Source organism: Sturnira hondurensis, unplaced genomic scaffold (genome assembly GCF_014824575.4).
Source record: "Sturnira hondurensis isolate 20B ecotype Veracruz unplaced genomic scaffold, ASM1482457v3 Scaffold0010428, whole genome shotgun sequence".
NCBI classification, from domain to species: domain Eukaryota; kingdom Metazoa; phylum Chordata; class Mammalia; order Chiroptera; family Phyllostomidae; genus Sturnira; species Sturnira hondurensis.
In genome coordinates, this window is record NW_028083059.1 from 16,587,089 (window position 1) to 16,612,725 (window position 25,637).

Sequence of the window (25,637 nt, forward strand, 5' to 3'; positions counted from 1 at the left end):
AGGAGGGACAACCTAAGCCAGACAGGATCAAGGAAGCCCTCAAGGAAGGCCCTTAAGGAAGGGCCTTGATGACCTCAAGGAAGGACTTGGAGGGCTGCAGCAAAGAGGGAGTGATGGACCCTCATCCTCCGGCTATTCTGACATAGTCTGAGTCCCCATTTCCCTCTGGGAGAAGCACTTCCTGGCTCTACTCCACTCAAGCCTTTTTAAAAACCTATGATGGGGAAGGTGGTGCAGCCCTTTGACAGCTAAGGCAGGATCTTGGGTGATCAAGCATAAGAAAGAATATGCAAAATTCTGTGAAATCTGCTTTGTTTAGAATGCTCTCATTTAAATGATAAGGGTCCAAGCAAGAAGTCTGTTACTCAGAGTTTTATGGCTCTTTAGCTATCCGACCCTGACTGAGAATAAGCCTTCATAGTTCTCTGAATGCTGCCTATAGTCTGATCCTTACCTGTATTCTTGTGCAAATGAACCCAATAAAAGCCCCTTGAGGAAGGGGCTCTTGGCCATTCCCCTTTGAGGGATTGGCCACCTCTCCTCCCCAAGCACATCATGTCTTGGTAGTTTCACTTTCTTCTGTGGTGGATGGGGGGATTTTTCAGGCAAAGTTGCCCTCACCCACAATGAAGTATCACTTCACACCTATCAGAAAGGCTATCATCCATAAATCAACAAACAGCAAGTGTTGGTGAGGACCTGTAGAAAAGGGAACCCTAGTGCACTGTTGGTGGGAATGCAGAAGGTTGTAGCCATTGTGAAAAACAGTGTGGAGGTTCCTCTAAAATTTAATAAATTTCGAATTTAATGAAGCTGCCTATGACAGAGAGATTGCACTCCTGAGTATATATCCAAATAAACCCAAAATATGAATCTGAATAAACAGGTATTTTAGGTATCCTACCCAATGACAGAATTTTCCTATTGCTTTGTATAGTTTTCTTTTAATTTTTTATTAATTTTACTATATTTTAGTAAATTCCATAGTTTTTGATAGTCATATAGTTATCCTTGTTATTTTTACTTAGTTGATCTCAAGATAAAATGTTACTATATTGTAAATATATATATGATACTGTATTGAGAAATAAATAATAATTTGAAATAGCCAACTCGTATAGGTATTGTAGTGTCACCTTATCAAATAATTAAGATGATAATTAAAGTGGTTAAGTACATATTCATATTGCACTGTTGATAAGTGAACTGTATCTTGAACCCATGTTTTAAGAAACTCAGTGTCTAAGCATTTGAGATCATCTATAGATTCCTTGTACATTTAATGTTTAAATACTCATTTTACTGAACTTATTTTGTCATACATATACACATATCCATATAGTTAAATGCACACACACACACTATATATATATATATATATATATATATATATATATATAATATATAAACTTTTATTCTCTTATAGTTTTTTAACCTATAAATAATTATTTTTCTCTTGCCTATCCAAATATCTATGCCACTTATTTTTTCTTCTTAAATTCTAGTGACTACACTTTCAGGAATGTTTTATTTATTATTTTAAATATTTTACTTATTTATTTTAGAAAGAGGAGGTGAGAGAGCAAGAGAGGGAAGGAAGCATCAATGTGCGGTTGCCTCTCGTGCACCTCCTACAGGATACCTGGCCTATAATTCAGGCATGTGTCCTAGACTGGGAATTGAACCGGTGACCCTTTGATTCACAGGCCAGGACTCAATCCACTGAGTCACACCAGCTTGGGTGCTTTCAGGAATGTTTTAAAAGGTAGTGATGATGATAGACTACCTCATCTAGATTTTCACTATAATAAGAATATTCTTAATATTTCACTATTAAGAATAGTACTTGTGTTTTATGACATATTTGCATGTGTTCTACTATACTGATTACTTTTATCATAAATAAATATCAAATTTTAATAAATGCCCTTCCTGTATGTATTAAGGTATTCAAATACTTAATCCCTTGTCTATATGTAAATTATCCTAACATTCCTGGAATATACTCTATATAATTATGAAATAATTATTCTATTAGCTTTCTCTTTCTTAATTGTGATTTCTATTTGCAAAGTTTGACTCTACTTCAGTGTTAAATTGTTATGAAGTACCTATTTATTCTCATGTGTTCTCCTTGTCAGTTTTCATTAAAAACATAATAGAGATTTTAAAACATGGAATGATGTTCATCATGTCATTTGGAGCAATACAAATGGAATATGGATCATCTTTACATTAATATTTTTAAATTTACATTTTGTTTTTATTATCTTACATTCCCTTGTAGTTTCTTTTGGATGAAAGAATTTTTTTAAAATTCTTTAAAAAGAATTGAATTTTTTGAAATTTTGAATTTTCAAAAAATGAAAATTTTTTGAAATTGAATTTTTGAAAATTTTTGAAAATTGTTGAATTTTTTAAAATTTTTGCTCTTTCAAGTTGTCTTTAATTTTTTTAAAAGATTTTATTTATTTACTTTTAGAGAGGAGGGGAGAGAGGACAAAACAAAGTGAAACATCAGTGCGTGAGAGAAACATTGATCAGTGGAAAACACCCAACAGGGGACCTAGACCACAAGCCAGGTGTTGCCCTGGCCAGGAATCCAACCTGTGACCTTTCAGTTTCCAGGAGAATGAATGCTCAATCCACTGAGCTGCACCAGTCAGGGTGTCTGATGTTTTTGCTGTTATAATTCACTCATAACAAATTTTAACAATTTATTAATTTATTTTTTCTTAATTCATTTCTTATTTATTCTTTAATTATATTTTAATGTAATTTTATTCATTCAGATGCAGTAATGAATGTTTCTAAAACTATGAATCTTCCTCTGAGCACATATTTGTCTCACTGCCTTACCCTTAGCTTTCAGTGATCTCAGAATAGTTACAGTCTAGACCAAGGAATGACAAGTTGTGGCTAGGAACCAACCGATGCCAACTGACTTTTTGTAAATAAAATGTTATTGGAACAGAGACATCCATTTGTTAATGTATTGTCTATGACTGCTTTCCAGCTGCAGGAGCAGATTTGGGTAACTGAAACTGTATCACATATATCACAAAGCACAAACTGTTTAATATATGTATCCTTAAGCAGTATGGTACAAGAGAAAAAATAGGTGAGCCAGAGTGTGGCCATGAAGAGCTTCAGACTCATCCTTCTGGTAGAGCTGGAACATAAATTTCATGGTAGATTTAGTCTCATAATGAAGAAGAGTGTCTGTTTTTTATCCCAGTGTCAATCTGTCATTTGATACACACGGTCTCCAGTTAAGAAAGGGAGCTTAATTTCACAGGTAGGACAACACCTGCTTATGTGAAGTATGTTCTCAGAGAAGCTGCTTTGAGACATAACAATAAAACATACAGTAGCAGGAGGATGGACACACGTGCCAAATAAAGGCAATTTGGAGGGACACCAACAGTATTCACCAGTCCCTCTGTTGTTTCAGTCAGCTCTGTTTGCCGTGGGCAGTTTCATCTTACCTAGTCACAGCATGTCTGAGATTCTGACTGGTTCCAGTTTCACAAAAGTGAAAAGTTGATTAAAAAAACTGGACTATAGATTCCACTGCTATGGTTATTTCTGAGACTATAATAAGTACTCATCTTCATTATTTGCTATAATTTGAGATATAATTTCCTCTTGGCAAGCACTTCTGTTGATCAAAGTAGCTTATTTGGTGATATTATTCATGCCCATATCAGTAATAGATTTAAGCACCTGGATACCATACACTTTTCAGCCTATTGCCACTATATTTGTTTACTTAAAATTAAAAGTGGGTAGTGGCATTCCAAGTGGATCACCTGAGAGCCAAACACATAATTCTCCACCTTACTACTTTGTAATAGCCCTATGTCTTCATACTGACCAGAGTCAATTTCCCCTACTAGGATGACAACTACTTTCTGTGACTATTGGTTTGCTAGCATAAAGTGACCGGGGATATTTTATAATACCTACTCTTGTAATTAGAGTCTAAAATTCCATATGCATAAAAGATACTGTAACTCAGTTGGGTAGAGTGTCGTCTTGTTATGCCAAGGTTGAAAGTTTGACCCCTGGTCAGGGCACATACAGGAATCAAACAATGAATGCATAGATAATTAGAACACCAAATCTATGCTTCTTTCTATCTCTCTCTATTCCTCTCTCTCTCTAAAAATCAATAAATAAAAATTATACAAAAAGATACTAGTCATTAGTTTTCTTGTCTTTTATTGTCTCTCTGACTTTGATATTAGGGTAATTGTTGCCTCGTAAAGTTAGAATATTCTTTCCTTTCTTTGTCTTATAAGAGTTTGAGAAAGGCAGATGTTAATTGATCTTTAAAATTGGATAAAAGGCTCTGGCTAGTGTGGCTCAGTGGATTGAGTTCCAGCCTGTGAACTGATGGGTCACTGGTTCAATTCCCAGTCAGTACATATGCTTGGGTTGCAGGCCAGGTCCCCAGTAAGGAATGCGCAAGAGGCAACCACATATTGTTGTTTCTCTCCCTCTCTTTCTTCTTTCCTTCCCTTCTCTCTAAAAATAAACAAATAAAAAATTTAACAAAATAAGATAAAATTGGATAAAAGTCACCAGTGAAGCCCTCTGGTCCTAGACTTTTCCTTTTTGTATGTGATTTGAATATTAAATCAGTCTCTTTACTTATTATAGGTGTGTTAAGGTTTTCTATTTATTCTTGAGTCAGTTTTATTAGTTTGTGAGTTTCAAAAAATTTAGAACAATAAACTCCCTTGATTGTTGTTTGTCTGGGAGTGTTTTAATTTCTCCTTCATTTTGAAGGACTGTTGTGATGGATATAGATTTCTTGGTTGACAGATTGTTTTCTCTTGTTTTTCTTTGAGCATTTTGAATGTCACTTGCCTCTGTCTTTCGTGGTTTATGATACTATGCCGTTGTTATTATTGAGGATCCCATCTATATTATGAGTGGCTTCTGTCTTGCTGCTTTCACTATTCTCTCTTTGATTTTTGGCTTTAAACGGTTTGATCAGACTCTCAGTACGAATTTGTGTTTATCCTGCTTGGAGTTGAATTCCCTTTTTATCACTTACCCCTCTTTCTGGGACTTCTACTTTGTGTGTGTTTGTACACTTCATATGGACCCAAAAGGAGAAATAAGCTTTGTTTACTTCTCGTCATTCCTCTTTCTGTTCCTCAGACTGTATAAAAATCTCATATGACATATCCTCACAGTTACTAATTCTGTGTTTGTTTTGCTCAAATTAACCATATAGCTCCTATAGTAAAATTTTCATTTCCAGAATTTTAATGTTTTTCATTATTTTTATCTCTTTTGTCACCATTTGTTTTACTCATTGCTTAATTCTTTGAAGATATTTTAAAATCATGATTTCAAGTTCTTTGTAAATGCAATGTTTGGACATCCTCAGGTCATTGTGCATTGCTGCTTTTTTCTTAGGGTAGGGCCATAATTTATTTTTTCCTTGCATTTTCATAATTATTTTTGTTGTTGAAAACCAGGCATTTCGGATATTTTAATGTGGTAACTCTGTAGATAAGATTATCTTCTTCTCCTGGTTTTTTTTGCTGTTGTTTTTGATATGGATTGCTAGTATTACTTTTTTTTAACTTTTATGACTAAATATTTTATCCTGTTTTTTTGGTCATGTATATCCTCTGAATTCTTTCCATTTAGCTTTGTGATCAGACATGATTGGACCTAGATTTTACTAAATGTCTAGATCCAAAACTAAAACTCTCTCAGTCTTTGCAAATCAAATCAACCTGGTGTGTGTTTGTACGTGTGTTAGGGAATCCCCTTAACATTGAGTCAGTTGGTGTAATCCTCTACCTTTACCCTTTATTTCCCACTTGCACAGAAGTTGAATGTTAGCCAAAGGTGAGAACATAGAGTCTTTTCATGTCTTTCTTGAGCATGCACACAGGTGGGAATACATCTAACTTTCTAGATTCCTGAGAATATGTTGGAGATTTTAAAAGCCCTTATTGCTAATTGTTTTTTCCCCAGCCTGTCTCCTCCAGATTTTAGTTAGCCTTTGCTTGTCTCAGCTATTACTAATTGTACCAGGCAACAAATATATCTGCCTATAAGGTTTTTAATTAAATATGCATTCAGTAGCATCATTAACACTTAGGGAGTTTGAGTTAGGTGAGATAAAACCAACTCCCTTGAGGCTTTTCTCTATGGAAAATCAGAGAGGTCAAAATACACAATCACACCTTTTTTGCATGTGTGTGAATGGCAACTGCTCTGCTGTCTCCAGTACTGTTGTTACCTGTACTGGAGATGTTACCTACTTCCTTCGAGGCCACTGCTTTGCTGGGGAGGGGAAGATTGGCTGTGTGGTTTAAGATACAACAAAACTCACTACTTTTACTGAGATAGAGATATTTTTTATTAAATATTCTTCTGGTAGTAACAGGGTTTTTGATTAGTATCCAGAGTTCTAAAATAATTATTCTGAAAGCTTTTGACTTTTTTGTTGCTTTAATGGACTATTTTTATTTTTATTGATTATATTTGGGTGACCCTGGTTAAGAAAATTATACAGGTTTCATGTGCACAATTCTACAACACATCATTGCTACACTGCATGTGTGTTCACCACTCCAAGTCAAGTCTCTGTCCATCAAATTTATCCTCCCATTCTTCCTCCACTTCCTTCTACCTCGCCTCTTCCGGCAATTACCATATGTTGTCTGTATCTATGAGTTTTCTCTATATTCATTGCAGCATTATTTACAATAGCCAAGATTTGGAAACAACCCACATGTCCAACCGTAGATGAGTGAATGGAAAAAAAGCCATGATACCTTTACACAATGGAGTACAACTTGGCCATAAAGAAGAAGAAGGACATTAGGAAATTTTACTCTTTGCAATAGCATGACCTTGGAAAGCATTATGTTAAGTGAAATAAGCCAGTTAGAGAAAGACAAGCACCACACGATTTCATTCATATGTGGAATCTGATAAACAAAATGAAGTGACACGCAAAATTGTGAAAAACTCATAGATGGAGAGTAAGTTGATACCTGTCTGAGGTGGGGACTGGCTGTGGAGGTGGAGGGATTGAGCAAAAAAAAAAAAAAAGAACAAAGTTTTGGCGTTCTTTATGCTACCATTCTCACTGATGTCCTTCCTCTGTTTTATTTTGAAAGTTGTGAATGATTTCTAGAGAGCCATTAAGTTTGATTTTTCATAAACATTATTTGATTTCTTGTTATTTCTTTTAAAAAATTAAATTTATTGGAATGACATTGGTTAATAACTTTTTACAGGGTTCAAGTGTATAATTCTATGATATTTCATTTGTATATTGAATTGTGTGTCCACCACACAAGTCAAATTTTCTTCTGTCACCATATATTTGACCCCCTTTACCTTTAAATACCTTCCATTCTCTTTCTTATGGGTGTAGAGAAGATCTAATGAATTTGATTCCAAAGACAAGTAAAGGCAAAATGATTGAATGGTATTGTGTGATATGTTACACATTAGATAAATTTAACCTTGACTTTGAATAGCTGAAGTCAACCAAAAATATTTTAATATTAGTGATCTAATTTTGGGTTTTGCAAACATAAACCCTGAGGAAGAAAATGGTTGTAAGCAGGTTGTTTGGAGGATGATGTCAGAAAGCACTTTGATGGACAGTGAAAAAAAGAAAAGGAGAAAAGTCAAGGAACTATTTGTATAAATAAGATGCTGGTATGACCAACTGGTGTTCAGTCCTCCTGAGAACCTGCTGGAGAAGCTTGTGGAACATGTCTCAGAAACATATTGAAATGTTAAAAAATTGGAGTGTTTATCCACAAAAACTTCATCATTCACTTTTAGAATCATCCCTAGTCCATTAATTTCCTGGCATTTCTGAACTATTAGGTTTTCAAGTATAGAACAGTCTAGAGACACAACTATTGATAGGTTTTCAGAGAGACTCACTGAGATCTGTCAACTTGTAAGGGAATAAACAGCCTGTTGTTAGCAACTTCTAAGAGAGAGCAAAGGAAAATAGGTGGAGCTAATAATATTTTTAAAGGTTTGTTAATATAATAATATAAGCATTCAATGTTATAAAAACTAACTTTCCATGTGAACAATTTCCACTCACTTGTATCTAAATCATTACAAATTGGATGTATCAAGGAAATTAAAATTATAAAAGACTTTAACAATACAATTAAACTTCATTTGATTCTACTTATAAAACTCATTCAGGAGGTTTCTGCTAGATAGTCAATGCCAAAGTTCACCATGTGGGAAGAATGAATACAATTAAAATATTATAGACCCTTCAATTTAATTACATAACACAAATGCCTCCATCAGATAACACAGAACTTTCTAGTAATGTACAAATAAGTCTAACATTTCAAAATGCCTTACGAAAGTAAAGTTGAAGAGGTCTTTAATTGAAAACTGTTAAAAGAGATAATATTTTCCTTTATGGTTAATGCAAAAAGATTATTTTGACCAATGGGATAAATATTATAATCACCCTAGTATTAAAATTTTCAAGACAAGAAAGAGCATATATATTTTAATAAAAAAGATTTTATGGAATGCCCAATAATCTTCAATAGATAATTTATCAGATAAAGATTTATACCCTACTTTAAAAATAGATGTGTTAAAAATATATATTTTAATAAAAAAGATTGTTTATAATGCCCAATAATCTTCAATAGATAATTTATCAGATAAAGATTTATACCCTACTTTAAAAATAGATGTGTTATATCCTTTTTATCCCTCTGTATGCTTGATTCTAATAAGAGTGTTATTTAGACATTTATATTTTAGTAAAAGAAAGTGGCTTTATATCATACTCTCTTCCTATGGACATCACCTTTATAGGTCAAACACAACTAGAAATTGCACAAAAATGTCAGAAGCAAAAAAAATCTTTATTTTTTCCATTGCTCTTTCATTTTTTTTTTTTTTTGCTTTTTTTCAGATTTTCTGCTATACTTCAGACTGGAGACTAAAAGCAATCCAGTAGGTAAAAGAAAAATCTTTTCAACAAATGGAGCTGAAAACTTCTGGATAAGAAAATGGAAAAAATATATGTAATCTCAATCACTACTTTATGTCACACAAAAATTACCTGGAAATGGATCATGGCAATAACAACAAAAGTTAAACTCCAGAATTCCTAGAAAAAATCTTGAGAAAATACTTTGATTGGGTGGCAAAGTATTCTTGGACTGAAATGGAAAGCACTATCCTTAAAAGTATATGATGAGTTTCATAATAACTCAAAACCTTGTTCTTTAGAAGAGACAATTAGCAAAGTGTTTAGTAAAGCAGCACTTAGAAAAGCTATTCATAATAGGAGAGGGTATAGTGGGGATAAATGGTGATTGGAGGAGACTTGACTTGGGGTGGTGAACACACAATATGATTTACAGATGGTGAATTATAGAATTGTCCACCTGAAGGCTATGTAATTTTATTAACTAATGTCACCCCAATAAATTAAATAAAAACATATTATTTTATCCAGAAAATATAAAGAAGTCCTGTAGCTCATTAAAAAAATATGAAAATAAGTAAAATATGAATAAGTGATTTGAACATACACTTTCGTGTAAGTACATGAAAATATTTTCAATATTATAGCCATCAGGGATATTTAAGAGAAAAATAAAACACAATTATATACATTCTTTGCAATGGCAAATAATTTCAAAGACTGACAACACAAAATACTGGTGAAAATAGCAATGAAACTCTCACACATTGCTATTTGGAATAATTAATGGTTAAATGACATTGGGTCACTGTAATGTAGCATCTTCTCTATAAAAAGAAATCCACACCCAGGTATTTATTCAATACAAACACAAACATAAACCAAGAAAAGACATGTAAATGAATGTATATATTAGCTACATCATAAGGACACCAAACTGGAAACAACCAAATGTGCGTTACCAAAATGGATAAGTTGCAGTATATTCATTCAATGGAATATGTCTATTAATAAAGTGAACACGTTACTAATATATAATACAAGAAGAATACATTGCTAAAACACTACTATGAGTAATAGTCTGACACAAAACAGTGAATATTGTAGCATTCCATTCATTTATAGTTTTAGAACATGCAGAGCTAAAGTATGGTGATAGAAATCAGAACTGCAATTGTCCCCAAGGAGACAGAAATTAACTGGCAAGAGATCCAAGGAAAACGTTTGGGCTGATTGAAATATTCACCACCTTGAGTGGTGTGTGGATGACCCCATTTGCCAAAAGTAATCAAACAGTCCAGTTAAAATATAGTTGCTGTCATTTTAACTAAAATTCCATTATATCATTATTGAAATATCATGTTAAAAAATCTTTGAGAAGACAGGTATAAAACATTCTAGTGTTACAGAATTTACTAAAACTTCTAAATAGAGAATATACAATATCATTAATATACATTAATATTAATTCCTACTAAAGTGTTTCTTTTTAAGGATCTAAACCAAATTAATTTTACTGAAAGTTAGTTTTCCAGAGAAACATGTTGCTGCATTTTTTGGACTATAAGATGCACTTTTTCCCCCCACAAATTTGGGAGGAAAATGGGGGTGTGTCTTATAGTCCGAACGTCACTTTCTTGGTTCATTGTCAGGGGGTGGCGATGGAGCAGGGTCACAGGTTATTCAATATTTTACCACATTTTTTGCTTCAAATTTTTTTTCCAGTTTCCTCCTCTAAATACTAAGTGTGTTTTATGGTCCTAAAAATATGATATTTTCTAAACTGGCACAATATATGCTAGGAATAACATAACTCATGAGCTTTAAGGCTTTTCTATAAATACATATATATACACATGCATGCTGTTTGTTTATATATATATAGTGTTATATATAGTTTGCAATGGTATAAAATATCAATTTTGATCAATTTAACCTATTAAAATAGAAAAAAGTGGAAGTAAAACAGACATGCACATTCATCAATGTTATACTATCACAAAGTTCTGAGCATGTAGTCAGTATTCAAATAGTATAAGACTTTTTATTAGAATCCAGTGTTATCAATTTTAAACACTTTTCTGCTATGAGTTATTCTGTAGTTACTCTATAGCTACAACACCACCAATCAATCAAGTCAAATAGCATTTTGGGCAAATATCCAGCTATGCTAGCTTAGAGCTCTTATTTGTAAATATTTTTGAAGCTACATTTTATTATGTTTACATTTATTAATAAACTCAAATCCTTCATTTAGTCATATTTACCCATAATATTTTCTTCACACCAAAGAAGCATTAATGGCATTAAGTGTATTTATTTGTACAGAAATTGGTTATATTTTTGGCATTTGTATTTGTGTCCCAGAGACATTAAAATGGGCTCCATTAAAATCACTTATATTCTCTTTGCAAACCTTGAAGAAATTTCTAAAAATAAGTCATCCATAATGTTTAAGTTATATAGTTTCAGTGTTCTTATGAGAAAACAAAATATACCATATAAAATCAAATAGATTAAAACATTAATAATAATAATCATCAATACAGAATATTAAAATCACATTACAATCAATTTAGCTTTGTCAGATAAAATTTTTATCTTCATTTAGAAAATTTCAAAATAGATCCAACTTAAGGTGTGTTCTCTTGCTACTTTACTGGCAGGTAGAGGCATTTAAATATGTTCAACACAAAGCAGGATGAATAATATTTTAGTATAAGTATGCTTCAAATATTGCATGGGAAATACTTCTACTAAACTGTTACTTACTTATCTAAAGTTCAAATTTCATTGGACATCTTGAGTTTTTTTCTGGCGACTCTATTGAGGAGGTGAGTCAGCTGCTGAATTTTAAAGAAATATATTAAACTAAAGGAAATACAGGTCCGAATAATTAGACCACACATTTCTTAAAACTAACACATAAAATTTTCGTAGTGCAGCTTCTTCATAGTGCAGGTTTTTCTTTTGGGAAACAGAGTAGGCAGCAAAATGTAAGGTTGGGAGCAACAAATAATGGTGGATACCCAATCAGATACATACTCTGTATGCCAAGAGTCTGTATGTTTCTGCAAAACTTCAGAAAGAAGTCTGAATGCTTTGCTGAAGTTATGCAGTTAAGATATTAAAGGAGAGACATGCGAGCTAGCATTTAAATAATTCCAGCCACAATGAAATCAAAGGAATTTTGAGGGTATAATCAGAATTAGTGTGGTCACTTCTAAGCCTGGAACACAGAAAAAATAAAATTCTTTATGTGTAGAAATGGTGAGAGATGGTTTTTAAGGGTGATAGAAAGGAGGGAACCAAGTTTTATTTTTTGTAGATATATCAGTTAGCTGGCTTTATATGCCAGTCAGATGCACAGCAGTACAGGTGAGGGAAGAATGAAGACTCTCAGGTTTCTCTTTTGGGAAACACAGGAAGTAATGATGCTGTTTACTTAGCATACAGTTTTGGGATAAAGCTCATGTTGAAAAGGAGGTTGTGAGTTCAGCTTGGTCATGTTAAATTCGAGGTGGCTGTACAATATCCAGAAGAATTATATAACATGAGGTTGGATACATGGTCCTGGGATTTCTTGAAGATGAACATCTTGGATGTATTGGCATAGAAATAATAGCTGAATCTATGGGAAAAGATGAAATGTTTTAGCAGGTATAAGTGTCATGAAAATATTTAATCTAATCTATAATAACATTATTTACAAACCTCATTTACTTTATATAATAGTTTAAAATATAAAGAATAAAGACATTGTATGTTTAATAAGTTGTTTTTAAACAAGTACCTTAATATTCTTTTAAACATCTTTACAAGACAGATGTTATGATTCCCATTTTCCAGATAAGAAATTCAAATTAATCGAGGTTAACAATTTGACCAAGGTCATGCAGCTAATAAGACAGTAGAGGGGCAGCAATGTTAACGCAGGTCAGTATGAGTCCGAGACTTGTCATGCTTTGGTTACATCATTTAAGACCTGAACCTCTACGCAGACAGAACTATTACTAAAACATGTCACTTGAAAAAGAATGAATGAAATAGGATAACTTTTAGCTAATGTTTGAGTCTAAATTTTAAATAGAATAATTAAAATTCAAAGGTATTTGTTTATATGGTTATAAATACAAAGGTGAACAATGAAATATGCCTACATTTCGTTAAATGAGTAAAGCACCAATAGATCAAAATTTTTAAGTTACCAAATTATGGATTAACAGAATATAGTATGACATACAAAATAATGCTAGTAAATAAAATTTTTATTAAGAAGAAAAAATAAATTTGTTGATTTCATCAGCTAACATAAAACCAATAGAAGAATGACAAATGCATCAAGAGTATTTTAATCATCCCACCAATGAAGTCAGGTGGCAAGAGATCATTAAGGTGTCTATGGGTTTTAATTTGTGTGGAGACCTCTTCAGTTATTTCCATTTTCTAATGTATTTATTAATAGCACGCCCTTTTTTTCAAAGTATTCCATGTTACAAGATAAATTATTTTGTCTCCTCACCTATGAGACATCCCAATAGTATGCCAGAGTTATGGTGGGGAGACATAATTAGATATTGTCACACAGAAATGTGAGTCTAATTCTCTTCTTTCTTTCACATTTTCCCATCTACCACTATCTACCTATGGATTTCAATCGTGAAGGAATCTATTTATACATATACCTAATATCTCTGTCTTTTTTTGGTACGTATCTGGCTATATTTATTATTGGTTCTTTCTTCTCTCCTGTAGCATAAGGTTCCAGTATTATTAATGATATACTTCTCACACCTATGCTAACTGATAGGTTTTCTACAAATTATTTCATTTTATTCTCACAGTAACTGTGGATTTGATAGTATTTTTAGGTAAAATAATCCGAGAATTTCCAGGCGGGATGGTATTATCGTTAATGATTGTGAAGATCCTAAGCAAGAAAGAGTGGTTGGAACCTGGATCCCGCGTCTGTAGGGCAGCACCACGACACAACAAACAGCTCAAGAATTCGATTCTCTTCACCTCGTATCTAATGAGAAAAATTCAGAAAAATGCAAGTTTTTGTAAACTCCATACCAAAAAAAAGTGTAGTCAAAACAAGTATAACCAGCTCTTTAACAGATAAATCTATATGGGAACTTAGTTGAAATTTTATGTGTACCTGCCAAAAATAGATCAGTGGGTAGTAATTCCTCTAGGCCCTACAGGGCTGAACAAACATCCCCATGGGAAGCTTGACTAAGGAGTATCGGCCCTTGGAGGCATTAAGCAAGTATAGGGAACATTTTTGTTTATCTAAGTTATTAAGAGATACTGGTGATTAATAGGTTGGCAAGGAATGCAGTCTGCAACCATTCTATAGAAGGACAAACTGTTCTTTGTTTTATGTATGTTTGTAATGTCCTATCAGAAATTTATAAAGATGAAAAATATGTTTATAGTAAACTGAACTTGTCATTTAACTTTCTTTACATATGAACACATTTTTCTATATTTTCAAGATGTAATACATTTATTTGCAAGATATAATACATTTATTTTCAAGAAATGAAAATGCTAGTAGAGTGAAAAGAAATTTTAATTTGTTTTTCAGGAACTTCGAGTTGTCCTTAATTTTGGATACTGGACCATCGATAGCAACTCACCTCATGGTATTAGATTTTTCAATAAAGGATATTTGTATAAGGCTGCTTTTGTAGCAGTCAAATTATAGAGCATGTATCTTACTACTTCAGCATGTCTTCTAATTTTATTTTGCTTGAATATTTACATATTGAAATTCATGTTATTTTATTATCAGTGAATTTTCTAATATTTCTCCTTATAGCTATAGTACTATTGATCTTTTGAAATTATATTTACAGATAGGCTCTATTACCTATGAATTTTATTTCAGGGTAATAAAAGTGGCATTACAATTATTATTTTTAATGAAAAGATGTGTTGGGTCTGCAAAAATTGCTTTCTCAGAGGAATAGAGGAATGTTTCCAGGACTTTGGAGAATTCTGACTAGTAGGCTTTATAAATTCTGAGGAGCATATACTGTAACCAAATTTAAAATAGAAATTTACTTGTCACATAATAGTTCATTGATGGAGTTTGCTATTTTCTTATAAGGGCTTTGAACACCCTGTTTTTTACTATTCACACTCAGACGATTCAAGGAGCTAGTTGGATCTCTTTGAAAAACTGGGTTATCACAAATATTACCTGTATTATTACATTGTACTGCACAGGGAAGATCCCTTCTTCAGGACTGAAGAACTCATCCAAACTACCAAAAGTTTCTTGCCTGACAATGGTCTTCAGCAATTAGAGATTACTTTTCCTAAAGATAAGTTCTCTGCCCTGGATGTCTGTCTTCATTAACTTCTAGATACACGGTATATAGTCTCGGCTACCTTGCTCCAAGTTAGAAACACTTTGAGAAACCACCCCAGTTTGGGCATTCCCTGTGGGCTCCTTTGATGTCTTGCATTTGTAGCATAAACCCTAAAGCTGTTCAACCCTGCTACGCTCTCGTAGATACTGTTCCCAAGAGCACTAAACTCCAGGTCAGCCTTAGCTTTCTGAAGAAGCCAACCTGTGAGACTCAGACTCTGGATATGTTAGCATGTTAGGGGTAAGCATTGTAAGTATATGAATATATGTATTTAGATAAATATGTAGGTAAGTAGAAACATAGATAGATGATAGATGGATGATAGGTGATCATTTTAAATGGAGCTAAAGAGTCATATAACTTAATAACTTCATACTGAAAATGAGAAAACTGCAGTCTTGTCTTAACATGACTCATCCAAAGCCCTATGACTAATGAGTGGTAGGAGTCCAGGTATTGAAGCCTCCACACAACCAAACTAGGACTTTTTGGCTCTACAAAGGACTGGGAAATTTAAATCTACAATATTAGTTTGCCCTTTTGATCAGGTACCTTTACTGTTTCTCAGCTTTAACCACCACTCTATTTTCTCAGTATCTACTATGTAAGATATTAACATGCAGATCTTTTGAATAATCTGTTACATATATTGAATAATTTCACTGAATCCTCTTTTGTTATTTACTTAATAATTGATCAAACACTATTCTATGAAGCATCATAAATATCACCAACTTTTAACACTATATTAATACATTTATTAATTTATAAAAATCTAATGTTTATATTAGAGATAATTTTATTGCCTAAAGGTGAACATATTAAAAATAATATATGCCTGGGTTCACTTTCATCTTTTTTTCCATGAGGGTGATTTACCTCATCATAATCACTCATTCTTATTGTGTGCTATATGATATGCATTAATATTATGAAATATACTTCATAAACTTTTATAACCCCACTATTCCAATTATATCCAGCTTTAATTTATCATTTTAGTTTATTATTAGTTTTCCCAGTCTCTAGGCTATTTTGAATGTACTCTTTTTGACTTTAGATTTGTTTTTCTCTTTCTTTACATCTGGCATTTTCTTATTTCTGGTGTCATCAAGATAAGTGACCACTAGAGAGCTATTTTATCTTTTCATTACCTAACAGAAGTAGAAAGATGAAAACCATCACCACAAAACAACAACAAAGAAATTAAAAAGAAGAGAAGTGGGGAAATGGTATTTTTTTCATGCTCTGCAGTATAAAGAAGCATGCGAATTCTGTGATTATGTAGGTCTTCCAAAATCTTATGCTCATAGCAATACAGCACCTGAGTTTGCTTTTTGATTACCATCCTTTACATGTGGGTAACACTACGTAAATGCATATTTGAAAGGTAACAGGCAGGCATTTGGTAGTGACTCTTTTCCTCAGTGTAGAATTTCCAGTGATATGTCTAGTTAGAAAAATATATTAGTTACTAAAATGCATTCATCAGTGTGGCATTTCAGCATTCATGGATGCTGAAACAGTGGATTCATTTAATTAGTAGACTGACTTTGGCAAGAGCATGTGCTCTATATGGTTTTATGATTACATGCTGGAATATTATTTGCCTGTGATAAAAAAGGAAATCTTGCCAATTGTGACAACCTGGATGAAACTTCAGAAGGCATTATGCTAAGTAAAATAAGTCACAAAAAGAAAGACAAATACTGTATGATGTCACTAATATGTGGAATCTTGAAAAGCCAAACTCACAAAAGATAGAGTTGTAGTTGTCAAGGACTAGAGATGAGAGAGAGAAGATGTTGGTTAGAAGGCACAAACTTCCAGTATTTAAGATGCCTAAGTTCTGAGGATGTAATTAATAGTATGGTGATTATAGCTAATAATATTGTATTATATACCTGTAAGTTGCTGAATGAATAGACTTTAAATATTCTCAGCACAAAATAGAAAGGCAATTAGGAGCTGATGGAGGCGTTAACTAACACTGATACAGTAATTATTTTATAACATATAATTGCATGAAATCAACATGTTATACATTATATATGTATATAATGTAATATATAAATTATATCTCAATAAAGCTGGAAAAAACAAAAAATGTACTTAAAAAAACAACTATGTAGATTTCTAAATTGTCCAAAATAAAATATATATGTAAGATTTTTTTATAGAAGAAAGACAAGTTTTATTTAAAAAATGTACCAACAAGTGGCTGAGGGAAGGAGCACTCGACCATGTCCTCAGTACTGGTATTAGATAAGGCCAGGGCTTGGGAGAAGCAGTGGCCCTTGGAAGAGGACCAGGCAGGACCAGGAATGAGGCTTTGATCTGTTAGCAAAAGGGACCATCTGCAGCGATAGCCAGACTTGGAGACAAGATAATGGGTGACTCTGTTCTTCTCCCCCTGAGCAGTCTGGGGAGGGGTGCATGGCAGGAAGCTCCCTGCAGGTGATCATCTGAGTGTGATTCTCAAATTCACAGACCACTCTGACCCTCCCCTCTAGTCTCCTGTAAACATGAGAACAGTCTCACACCTTACAAATTCCTTAGGACAAATAAGTAACAATACTCCGACAAATCCAAATATTTATACGATTTTAGTTTCTTTTATATAACCACAGTATATATTCCTATATTTTCAAATTGAATCTCATATTAATTCCTTCTTTTCCAAGCATCATCTTACCTTCATGTCTAAAAATTTTATACATGGATAGTTTTCTTTCTGTTGCTTATTTTTAGAATTAGTTTATTTTCTATATGATCCATTGACAAAATGCTGTTAGACACATTATTCATAACACTGTAATTTTAAAACTTTGTTCATAATTCTTCAATATTTTCTCATTGCTTATTTTGCAACTTTATAACTTTTCTAGCCATTTTGATTTTAGAAGAGTCTGGTCTAAAACCTATTTTATCAATATTAATTCTAATTTTATATTACAATATTATTTTTGGTGAAAGTGATTCAACTTAAACTAGCTTAAATTAAAAAGATAAATTTGTTGGTACATGAAACTTTAAATCATAGAAAAAATTCTAGTACAGTTACAATTTGATGTAATAGTCAATCACCAGCCAAATTTATATCACGTGCCATTCCTGCTGGGTTAACATATCAGTACCAAAATTACTGTCAGTAGCTACTGGCACTGCCTACTTTGTCATTGGCATTTTTCTGGGAAAAACAGAATTGTGTCCAAGCAGTCTCAGAAAAAGTTCAGGCATTAATATTATTGAATCAGCATAGGTCACATATTCACTCATGAACCAACCACCACCGTGGCCAAAAACAGATTAACCTCATTGCTTTAATCAAATCCTAGTTATATTTGTCACTATAGCCAGGAATGGAATTAGTTCTTTATAAATCTCATGGCCGAGAAGTTGGGGAGAAGAATTAGCCAAATAAAGTTAGTTTCTTTCACCAGCTAAGAATGCTGCCCAGCAAACAACAGATATATATTGTTCCCTTCCTTAACCTAATTCCACCCCTACCAATATTATCTACTCACTGCATCTTGAGGATTCCATAATATTTTCATCCATTTGCTTCATTCGTTCTTGTTCTCCCATCTTAATATTTTTAAATCACCTTATATAGGTAGTTGAACTTCAGGCTTTCTTGATTTTCCAGTTCATGGTTGCTGTGCGATCTTCCAGATGACTGCAATTGTTTAACAATCATATGAAGTGCATTTTATTTTTTCAATTTCTTTATTATTTAACTTATGATGTTTAAGTAGCCAATCCCCTATACTTAAATTTTAAAAACTTAACAACAGGGAACCTGAATTAATTGTTTTGACATTTTCTAAAAATATCTGTGCAAATTTTCTGTGCAAATTTATTCCCAGAAAAGACACTAATTTGTTTTATGAGTTATTTCAGAGGCCAAAGGAAATTTGATACAGAAGGCTAAAATCAAAATTATTCTATTTGGTGGTCCATCAGTATTGTATTTTGCATAACACGTACAAAATATTAATAGAATATTACTTTATATAAAATCTTCTCTTTTAGTATCATTACAAAGACATTTCATTTAGGTTAATAGTTCCCTAAATAGCCAAAGCAATACTAAGAAATAAGGACAAGGTAGGAGGCTACAAACTTTCTAATTTCAAACTATACCATAAAGTTGTAGTAATCAAAACAATACAGTACTGTCATAAAAATTGACAAATAGACCAATGGAACAAAATTAAGAGCCAAGAAATAAAATCTCACATTTACAGAAAACTAATATTTGACAAGATGATTGAGAACACTTAATGAGGAAAGAACAGTCTCTTTAATATGCTAGGTTGGGAAAAGTTGATAATCACATGAAGACATTTGAAATTGAATCCTTATCTTATACTATTCACAAAAATTAACCGTTAATGATTGTTGAACAGATTCCTGAAAGTGGGAATGACTTTTTTAGTTGGTCATTGAAAAATTTATATATTACTAATGTGTCTGTTGGTATAAAAATGACAATGTGAAATAGAGTAATGACAGTAAATAATAGATGTAAGCATATTTCTATTCTATTATAACATATAAAGCCACAATATTATATTACTATAGCTTTGTCATAAGTGTCACATAGATACAAAAATAACTTAAAGCTCTGTAATTATATTACATATATAAAATTCACATATGAGCATATTCAAATGATCACTACCCAGTTTTTTTGCTTCATCTCAGTACAAAATGCCCAAAGTTCTGTAGGCCATATATGGTAGAGATAAACTTCAGATATCAAAGACTAAAGAAGAAAATCTATTACATTTGTTTATATGGATTTGAAAATAATAGACCATGTCTTCTGAGAGATATATAACTTTCTGAAATATAAAATTTTATTTTTACCATTTCTCACATAGAAACATCTCTATAGGTAAGTGGTCATATATGTTATAACAGGATTTTTTTTTATTTTTGAAAACATCTTCAAATTATCTCTTTTTAAAAATACACATACTGATTCGAATAGCTACTGAATTTGTGAAGGGATTTACACTACTGTTACTTCATATTGCAAAATGATCTTTGACATTGCATGTCATCCAAAATATTATAAAATGTTTATCAAAAATCTCTTTTCACTGATAACAACATTAGTTAGCAGTATTGTTTTTGTGTTATTCAAATTTAACAATATTTAAAACTTTTGGGCCAATTTTCTATGGTATTGTCTTGAATAATTTTGAACAATATCATAGCCTGTAGCTATTCCTTTAATATACTGTTTGCATAGACAACAGAAATTTCTTATTATTTATAGCCAGTTTCTTCAATATATTTATTTTATATCTGTCATCAAATGCAAATTTTTGATTATCAGAATTTCTGTTAATCGGGGATGATATATTATTTATCACATCCTGACTTCTGTGTATTACCAACAACTGGCAGCTTGTTTCTCTGTATATTTTATAATTTTATAGTGACTTGATGACTGAGGTCCATTTCAAAGATACATGCTATTAGTATAATAATTGATGAGATATAAAATATTTTCCAGTGCCTAATGACTGAGAAAAGTACAAATACTTGTGCAGTAGGTAGTCTTTCAAAGGTGTCCACAGTGCAGTTTGACATGGAATGAAGATGTGTATCAGTGTTAGTGGTGTCATTTTTAACTATGTGTAATAAAGGACTGCAGTGAAGATGTGATGTATAGCAAGGAGCAACTTCGCTCTGTATCTGTTGACAAGCCATCTTTCATAAATAGAAGTAGCACAATCATGGAAAGTGAGATGTCTAAACTAATTTTAGGGGGGAAGGAAGCTACTGAGATGCCAATAGTTAGTCTTAAGAGGCTGAAATTAGTAATGCTAACTTACATTTATATGAATCACATGCTTTCAGGATAAACTTCTCAAATTGTGTTATTTGGGTTGAGCATGGTTAACTTCAATATCTGGGCACATTTTCAAAACTAAAAAGATAACCCTGGTAATGGTTAAAGTGGTTATTAAGGAAGCTTCATGTCTCTAGAATATATCACTGCATAGAAAATTTTACTTAAGACTTTGCAATAAGAGAAGTTTATATCCAAAAGGTGAATTACAGTTTTAGCCCTATCTCATTACAAAATAGTTTTAATAAAAATTATGTTATTTTATATTTGGTGTTACTGTTCAGCCTTGGACGTTTAGTTAATATGTCTGAGCCATTATTTTCTCATCAACAGGACAGAAGAATGGCAGAATATTCTCTACTCAAACCCCAGCGTGTGTGGGAGACAAAAAGGAAATGAAGAAGATAAAGCAAGTGCAAGAATTAATAAATTATGAAGCCTTACAAAGACTGCTATTACACTAGTTACATAAATACAGGTGATGGAGTTTGTATAGAGAATATTCAGCTGCTATTCTTAAGCTGAGGTTTATCAACAGTATTTAACTGAAATTAAAGAATTTCTCACCACAAAGGCCCAGAGAAACCTTCTAGCCTATGTCTTTTCAATATGTTAAGTCCAAGAAATACTCAGTCTCACTTCAACAGTAGTAATGGAAACATACACTTATTTTACCTGGGGTCTTTACAAGATCAATCTTATTTTAGACGCCTAGAAGTGACATAATCATTTCTACATACCTGCTATGTAGTAAGAACCATAGTACTAAATATCAGAGTAGTTTCATATCAGTGAGATCATGTTTGTCCCAAACACCAATTTATGGAGACCCACCTTCACTGTCCTAAATCTTGGTGTGAAACTTTGATTGCAAATAGAAAAAACAATAACATGGTCAAATATCACACAATTCAGCAATTGTTAGGTAAATCAGAAAATTTAACTTATAGGTTGTGAATGTTATAGATTATTTCAACAAGGCAAAAAATAGAGCCCATTGATTGGGTCATCTACAAAAACTAAATGTTTTGTCAAATTAAATCCATACTTCGCATTTCTTATTCTTTGTCTCCTAATAGAAAAGAAAATGGGATTCAGACATTTCGCCTAGAACGTAATATTTCTGGGATGTTCTAGTCAATTACATGGGAGAAATAGGTAATGTTACAATCACACACTACTCACTGGACTTACAAATACTTAACACAGGAAGGCAACCCAGGAATATACTTACAGTTGGTGAAGCCACACTCAATCAATAGAAGTTTAAGAAAAATTGTTTGGCAGTAACCAAAGGCATTGACCAATACAGTGCCATCTAGACTCTGTTTTCTCCTTGGAGTAGGTAAGTAGAGAATACTAATAAAGTCCTAAGGGTTCCTTTACTACCAAGGTATATAGAAACTCAGGGCTCAAGTTTTATGGGAATCCTGGATTACTAAAATTATTTCTGCCCTGATATCAATGAGAACTAGGAGATGGACTGTTCCTGATCAAAAGCAATTGCTAGGGTCCCTAGTTCTAAATTAAATGGAATCTCATCTCAGTACTTCAGCTCATTAAAATCTATATCTTATAGTCATAGAGTCCAGTGAGATTTTATAAATACATTTTATGCTTGAGTTATTTCGAAGAAGAAAATAATTATTTTGTATTTATAAGAAGACTGGAAGATGGAAGTTGTGAGTTCCCCTTCTGTTGTAATTGTTAAAGTGTTAACTTCCTGTGTGACCAGGGAAATAAAAAAAAAAAACTAATTGACATGGTTGACAGAGCTTCCACATGGAAATAAAATTGCAATTTACATAAATGGTTTTAAAGAAATTTGATATGCATATGTATATATATGACATATACTGATATATAGTCAAATAAATAAACATTTGAATATGTATATTTAAATTTTTATTGTATTTTCCATTGTCATCTAGCCCTCTTATACCTCCCTCCCCCTTCTCCCTGAAATCACCACACTGTTGTCCATCTTCATGAGTCCTTTTATCTTTTCATTGATCCCTCTACCCCGTAAACTGCCCCTCCCATAGCTGTCATCCTACTCTCTGAGTTTATCTCTATTTTGCTTATTAGTTCAGTTTGTTAATCAGATTCTACATGTGATTTAAATCATGTGTTATTCTTCTTTCTCTGACTAGGTTATTTCACTTAGCATAATGTTCTCCAAGTTCATCCTTGAATATATTTTTGAACATATATTTAATAATAATTATAATAGAAATCCACATATTATTACCAACATTAAAATAGAACATTTTGGTATGACTGATGCAACTCAAAAAGTGTCTAGGCAGATCACCCTATGTATGGTTTTCATCCTGTCATTTGTTGCTCTGTAATCAGCTGAGATTTACTATCTAAGGGCAAGAGTCACTGACTTTTTAGAGCACAGTGGAATCTAGTTTATCCTTAATATCTTTTTCATTGAATTAATAAAAACATGAAGAAATATTCTTTTGAAATAAGTGCTTTTCCAAAGATCAGGAGTAGGCAAATAGTTTATGGGGAAAAACAGTTAACAAATATTTGGGGTATAGATGGTCACAAGTCTTTGGCACAGGTACTCATCTTGATCATTATAATATAAAAGCAGCCATAGACAATATGTTAAAAGATGGGTATAACTGTGGTCCAATAAATTGTTATTTATAGAAAGAGACAGTTGTCTGGATTTGGACTTGTGGGTCAGAGTTTGACAACCTCTCTTTTTAAAAAGATTGTATTTATTTATCTTTAGAGAGGAAACAAAGGAGAGAAATATTAATGTATGGGTGCTTCTCATGCACCCACTGCTGGGAACAGGCCTGCAACCCAGGTATGTGCCGTGACTGGGAATCAAACTGCTGTTGTTTGGTTCACAGGCCCATGCTCAATCCACTGAGCTATACCAGCCGGGGCTGACAACCTCTTAACCAGACAATAAATACCAGGTGTAAGAGTGTGTATGTGAATATCTATGCATATGCGAATATATGTAGGTATTTACACATATACATTGTCATATGTACACATACAGTAAAATTTACATTATTTATATAGTAAATATAAATACAGTGTAAATATATGTAAATGTGTATACATATGCACATATTTGATTAATAGAAAATTTTGAGTAATAAATAACAAAGAAATGCACAAGTCTGTTCAGAAAGTCAGACCATTTTTAATATAATGAGAGAGGTTTGCACAACATCAGTGTTACCTGGTGTCCAAGGAAAGAGGACCAGAATGCACATTCATGAACAATGATGACTTTATAGTACTAGTCAGTGGGGGCAGTAGATGTTGTTGAGTGAGCATGTGTGCTCTGTGGCTGTCACATTCAAAATGACTGAGTGAGTAGAGCAATGGATCTGCATCAAATTTTGCATTAAGCTTGAACATTCATCCATGGAAACTATTTGGATGATTCAGAAGTCTGCAGCTCTAGGTAGCTGGTGATTGGCAGCTTCATCAGTGGATAATGTGCTCACTCATGCATCCTGTGTCATCCAGAGTTTTTCTGCTAAACATCAAATAACCCAGGTGACTCAGGCCCCCCATAGCCCACACTTGTTACCCTGCAACTTCTGGTTTCTCTTAAAACTTAAATCACTTTTGAAGTGGAAGAGATTTCAGATCATTATTGATGTTCAGGAAAATTGACAGGGCAGCTGACAGCAATTGGGAGAACTGTGTGAGGGCCCAAGGTGCCTACTTTAAAGGCGACTGAGGCGTCATGTATAATGTTTCTTGTATCTCGTATCTTGTATCTTCTTCAATAAACGTCTCTATTTTTCATGGTACATGGCTAGATACTTTATGGACAGACCTTATATATATTTTTGCTTCATATACATCTATAAATTGTATAAATATATAACACCATTGACTAACATATTAGTGAACTCTAACATTACTAAATAAATATTGTGCAGAATGAATAGATGGGAAAACAACATTCATTCATTACATAGATGAATGGGCTGGCTCCTTCACTTTCTTAATATAAAAAATAACAAAAAAAACCCTAAAAGGTTTCTTATCTCTATAACATGAACAAAACATGTTTTTTCTGAGTGGTCAACTAGATCTTCCTAGGTTTCTGGGCTACCTCAAGGTTAGTGGTCCATAGACCCACGTCCATCTTTGAAACCAATTCTCCTATATATTTTTTATTGTATGTGTTTTGAGCATGAAGGCGCATTTTAAAAATAATAGACTTTATTTGAAGGATATGTTTGGGAGATCATCTTACAGGATTGCTTCCATGATGATATTTAATGTATTTGACTATACTAGATCATAGTGACTCAGAGTGAACAACTTAAACATCTTAAATTTATAAGAGTGACAAGATTTAAAAATGTATTTATTTATTTATTTATTTATTTATTTATTTATTTATTTATATTGA

The 25,637-nt window shown here is 32.7% G+C and overlaps 1 pseudogene; it reads right to left on the bottom strand.

The window, feature by feature from the left end:
* Window positions 1-18,945, bottom strand: part of LOC118995743 (lamin-B1-like) — an 81,058-nt pseudogene extending 62,113 nt beyond the window's left edge.
* Window positions 18,946-25,637: the final 6,692 nt, after the last annotated feature.